Raw genomic sequence first — 5,940 nt, 5'->3', positions numbered from 1 at the left:
CGTCCGAATTCGTATGTATTTCTGACCACCTAACGGGGGCCACCACGCACCCACGTAGCCCACTTCAACACCGAAGACGCATTGGTGTCAGATGCATTGCCAGTTCCCATGAGAATCAATAACACGTGATGTAAGGGAGTTTTACTCAGGAAAGGCTCCTGGCATCAAGATCTTGCCTGACCTGTTGAAGCTTCATACTATGCCTTTTCGGTCATAGTTTATTTATTTATTTATTTATTTTTAATAGCGTCTTATCCTGTTCCAAAGTAGAGGTCACTTACTGTATTATTATTATTATTATTATTATTATTATTATTATCATTATTATCATTATTATTATTACTTGTTAAGTTACAATCCTAGTTGGTAAAGCAGGATGCTATAAGGAGGGAAAATAGCCCAGTGAAGAAAGGAAACAAGGAAAAATAAAATAATCTAAGAACAGCAACATCTAAATAAATATTTCCTATATAAACTATAAAAAACTTAACAAAACAAGAGAAAGAGAAATCAGATTGAATAGTGTGCCCGAGTGTACCCCCAAGCAAGAGAACTCTAACCCAAGACAGTGGAAGACCATGGTACAGAGGCTATGGCACTACCCAAGACTAGAGAACAGTGGTTTGATTTTGGAGCGGCCTTCTCATAGAACGGCTCCTTACCATAACTAAAGAGTCTCTTCTACCCTTACCAAGTGGAAAGTAGCCACTGCCCAATTACAGTGCAGTAGTAAATAGGTTTGCGTGCCATTCATCATCTCCTACACGCTTCATAGTCCTCAGCCATGTAGGCCTGGGTCTTCCAACTCTTCATATATATATATATATATATATATATATATATATATATATATATATATATATATATATATATATACATATTTATATATATGTATATATATATTTATATATACATATATATGTATATAAATATACATATATATATATATATATATATATATATATATATATATATATATATATATATGTGAAGAATTTGAATACCAGGGCCCACATGACTGAAGACTGAAGCACGAAGTATGAGACGATGAATGACAAAGTATTGATTTAAAAGCTCAAGTTAGAGACGACTGGCCTAATCTAACCGAGGCCCTTAGGGTCAATAGGCGTAGAAGGGGATGCTGATATATATGTATGTATATATATATATATATATATATATATATATATATATATATATATATATATATATATATATATACGGACGACTAACAAAAGCAGAAATTTCAATATTTTGAGCTAGTCTATAATTTATTATACATTTAATAAACAGACCTACACCAAGCTTTCGGTAAATCATCACTCCTATCACAATGGTTACAATTCAATAATGTAAACAAACTAATATATATTGCTGGATAAAATTTAAAAAATAAAATATAACAGCAAGAACACTAAAGCAGGATACACCCAAAGTGATAATTTACGAATTACAAGAAACAGAAAAAACTAAAACGGAAATATAATAGTATTAATATGCAAATATCAAAGATAATAAATTTCATGTATAACACGCAGAAACATGTATCACAACACAACCCTGATACTTACACGGCTACCTAAAGCTAAGACACACACACACATGAAAAACTAACGAGGGTCCACAGACCGATTGTTTACACTAAAGAACAATAAATTTTCGTTGATATGTAAAGGACCAGAAGTAGTTGCGTGATATTGGATTAATGAAAAGACTCTAGGAAAAGTAACTGGATAATATTTCTAAATCAGAAAAATTGATGGTTTCCTTGCATACCTACGGATAGAGAAAAGGTCCGTTAGATTTAGCTTGTATCAAGAACAGAGACTGAGACCTACAGTACATGGGAATCAAGAGACGGTTGGAACAACCATTATAAGTTTCAAATTACATTTGGGACACTTCATAAATTAACAATTGAGGAGCACATTAATTACGGAAAAGTGTCTGTCCTATTTATTCTAATCTAAATCCTTTATATATATCACTTTTTATGTCTTTTAAACTGCCATCAGATTGACTTACGTTCCATGATGAAATCACACCTCTGAAATCATATTTTAATAATTATTGTTACGTATCAAACCTTAATGAAAAAAATAACTAATATAATTAGAACAAAGGCAAGCTACTGTATTCAATTTTACAAATAAGATCATGAATGTGACATTATCATTTAAATGTGATCATAAAAATTTTGAATGCAAACTTAGAAAAACACAGCAATATATATTCTATTAATTTCAAATTTTCCTTTCAGAATCCATTGAAAATAGGGTTGTGGTGGCCGATGTGGTAACGTCTCTGACTGATGAACGACAGAATGAGGTTCATGTCCCGCTCAAACTCGCCAGTTTCTGTAGTTGCTGCAATCTTACCCTCCTTGTGAGCTAAGGATGAGGGGAGCCAATAGGCCTACCTTATGCGTCATCAGCAGCCATTGCCTGGCCTTCCTTGGTCCTAGCTTGGGTGGGGAGGGAGCTTGTGCTATGGTCAGTCTCTAGGGCATTGTCCAGTTTGGTAGGGCAATGTCACTGTCCCTTGCCTCTGCCATTCATGAGTGGCCTTTAAACCTTTTAACAGGAAGCATGTTTAGATACGAAGGCACTCCCGAAATTATACATTTTAATAATTGTCCCAAATGTAATTTGTGAATTCATGTCGAATGTTCCAACCAGTCTAAGGTCTTCATTGATTCCCATAAAGGTGTCATAATTCAAATCAACATAAAACTAGACAATCGACATATCTTCCATTTTATCAAGATATCTTGATATCTGATGAATAAGTTCACCTCAACATTTGTATTGATTCACAGACGAAGACTGGAATCCTGGTCCGGAAAGACATTTATGAATTATCCTTTGGAAATGTTATTATCAAGATAGTGAATTGATTTTTATATAAAAACTATTTGTGATTTACACCCAATTTTACACGATCCAGAATGCCCCGATCACATTGATGTCAAACGCTTTAGTCTTGGATACCAATACCAGTATATTATGCCCCATTAAAAGCAATATAGGTTTCTTTTTTGAGAAGTACACACACACACACACACACACACACATATATATATATATATATATATATATATATATATATGCATATGTATACATAAATACATACATACATACACACACACACACACACACACATATATATATATATATATATATATATATATATATATATATATATACATATGTGTGTGTATGTGTGTATGTGCGTGTGCGAGCAATGGAAAAAGAAATATCATTGGAAAATGAGAGGGTTAATGAGGTGGAATCATTTAAATATTTAGGAACTAAGATATCTAATACAGGGTCTTTAGAATTAGAGTTTAATTGAATATTGAAAAAAAGCAAATCAGACAATATCTAGATTAAGTGAAATTTGGAAATCAAATCGCCTGAAATTACATATAGAAATCAGGCTATATATCAGTTTATTGCCATCGGTGTTACATGAGTCGTGGTATGACGATGACACTTTTCCCACTCCCCAAGAGATTAATTCACCAAACGTTCAGTCGTGCTCCACAAGGCACTAGAAGAGTTGGAAGATCCAAGCCTACATGGCTGAGGACTATAAAGCGCGAAGTATGAGATGATGTATGGAGAAGTATTGATTTGAAAGCTCAAGATAGAGACGACTGGCGAAATCTTACCGAGGCCCTTTGCGTCAATAGGCGTGGGAGGAGATGATGATAAAGATGATGATGATGATGATGAGACGAAGATGATATATATATATATATATATATATATATATATATATATATATATATATATATATATATATATATCCTTTAAAAGGGGACGTAACCTGAATAAAGATAAAGCTTTATTAGTTAATACCACATTCATCATTTAATTAACCCCTTGTGCCATTTAACCAAAGTTCCACCTCAGTCCTTTTGTGCAAGGATAAGAGACAAGATTGTGCCCCTACCTGGCTCCGAAGGGACCACCTCTCTTCTATTCAGATCATCTGAAGAGGAAGAGAGATGGTTCCTTCAAAGATCAATTTAATCTAATGTTTTTTATATTTAGTTTATGGGTTTTACTCATAATATATACGGAAAATATATTTTATGGGTTTTACTCATAATATATACGGAAAATATATTTTATGGGTTTTACTCATAATACATACGGAAAATGTATTTTCAGAAAATGTTATTTTTCTTTGCCTTCTGTTTGTTCCTCTCCAAACTTTGATTCTGAATAGTTTTTAATAGTTCAAAAAATAGCTCGAAATCGGAAACTTAACGAGATTATGACAGAGGAACTAAAGTTCTTTCAGAACGACCTGTCTCTGAAACCCGCCTTTGTGAATGGAACTAAGTGGAAATACAAATGGAATGCAAATAACTGCAGAAGTGAATGTTAGTATGTGTGCTAAAATATTGGAAGTGGGCGACTTTTACAGATATTGATAAATGTAACATAATCTTTTAAAAATATTAATAGATTTAACACAATCTTTTTATAGATAATAGTAAATGGAACATAATCTTTATTATCGATATTCATAAATGTAACAATTTTTATATAGATATTAATAAATGTAACATAATCACATAATACATAATGTGCCAATCAAGTCACAGAAAACATGAAGCAAATATTGCTTCCATAAAGATTCCCCTTTTCTTCCTAACCCTCTTCAGGAACCCTGCTACTTTTCCTATAGTACCTATAGTACCTTTTAAAAATATTAATAGATTTAACACAATCTTTTTATAGATAATAGTAAATGGAACATAATCTTTATTATCGATATTCATAAATGTAACAATTTTTATATAGATATTAATAAATGTAACATAATCACATAATACATAATGTGCCAATCAAGTCACAGAAAACATGAAGCAAATATTGCTTCCATAAAGATTCCCCTTTTCTTCCTAACCCTCTTCAGGAACCCTGCTACTTTTCCTATAGTACCTATTAAGGAGTTAAACTCTTCTTATACCCGTACTTACTATATACTTATTCCTTAATTGGAATGCCTAAAAATCACCCTTCCTTTCCATCAACTATCTTGCCTATTCATTGTTCCACCCTCTGGCTTTAAATTCTGTTCTAAGCAACTTCCTTTTTGTTAACATTTAAATTAGATTCTTGAAATAACGCCTAAAGTCTTTCGCCACGCTTTTCAGCTTCTCTTCACTAACATCTGGTAGGAATGTCATTGTATTTTGTCTCATTCCTGTGCACCTACACATCTGTCTTCTCTCGACTTCTCACACCCTTCCGTCTTTAGAAAATATCAAGTACTCATGGAGTCATAAGAAGTACATTATGTTAAACGAAATTTATGCTAAAAGAGTCACTCTGACATCTGCAAATTTCACGATCATACAGACTTATTTATTGTTGGTAAATTCAATTTCTTACACTAAAGATAATCAACCGTTCTTCCCATCTCTCTCTCTCTCTCTCTCTCTCTCTCTCTCTCTCTCTCTCTCTCTCTCTCTCTCTCTCTCTCTCATTAACCATGTAAAAGATACCGGGAAATCAAGGAAAATCTAAAAAAAAAACACTTTAGGCTAAGTGAGCGACCTATTAATAGGAGATTTTGATCTCTGTAGCCGTAGATAAGAGGTGAGAGTGTTTAACCATCGAATTTATCCACATTTATCAATATAAACTCGAATAAGTCGAGGACAAACCAGTTCATAATCTATATTGTCATTATGGGATTCCATTTACCGTCATTTGTAATTGAACATTGAAGATGAAGTCCGATCATTTTAATTTCGAAAATCATATCAAACCGAGGCTGATCTGGCAACTCTTGTTTCGCTTCTCAAAATAGCCGCCTCTATTTGTCAGACTTCATAAAAAGGAAGCGGCCGAAATGTTTTAAGTCAATCGCGTGTAATGTACTGAAGCGTCAAGTTCGCACTTCTCCGATGTTCTAGAC

Source organism: Palaemon carinicauda, chromosome 3 (assembly GCF_036898095.1).
Source record: "Palaemon carinicauda isolate YSFRI2023 chromosome 3, ASM3689809v2, whole genome shotgun sequence".
Lineage (NCBI taxonomy): Eukaryota > Metazoa > Arthropoda > Malacostraca > Decapoda > Palaemonidae > Palaemon > Palaemon carinicauda.
This window is presented reverse-complemented; position numbering follows the sequence as displayed.